Raw genomic sequence first — 560 nt, forward strand, 5'->3', positions numbered from 1 at the left:
CACACTGATATCAGTGTGGCTGGAAAGATGTAGAAAACACCGAAGATGCTTCTAGACTGTGGTGCAACCACAATCTACGCGTCGAAGCGGTGGGTAGAAGAACACCAGCTAAAGGCAGCGAAGTTCAGCGACAAGAACATTCGAGTCAAGCTAGGAGACAACCCGATTGTGGAGGCCCAGCTAGAGGTGCTATCTCTAAGTATCATGGTCTCTGGATTAGAAGATGCGTATGAGTGCGTCGCAGTTGTCTACGCGATACCTGAAGAATTTGGATGCATTCTTGGAATACCATTCTTCGAGGACATGCCACCACATATCTACTGGAGAAGTCGACGGGTCGAAGGAAAAAAAGAGAGAACTTTGCGCTGGAAACGAGCGGGTGAAGTCTGTGGGCCAATCGAGGAAGGAGGACCGGTGATTGCCTCCGGGCTTCGGAGATCTGTCGGGAAAAGACCCGATTCCTGTCGAGGTGCCGCGCTGGAAACGGCTGTGAAGTCTGCGGTCAACCCCGTTCACGACTCAGAGCAGAGTGAGACCCGACGAGTTGCTTGCGAGCAACT

Source organism: Phytophthora parasitica, assembly GCF_000247585.1.
Source record: "Phytophthora parasitica INRA-310 unplaced genomic scaffold supercont2.11, whole genome shotgun sequence".
Classification (NCBI taxonomy): Eukaryota; Oomycota; class Peronosporomycetes; order Peronosporales; family Peronosporaceae; genus Phytophthora; species Phytophthora nicotianae.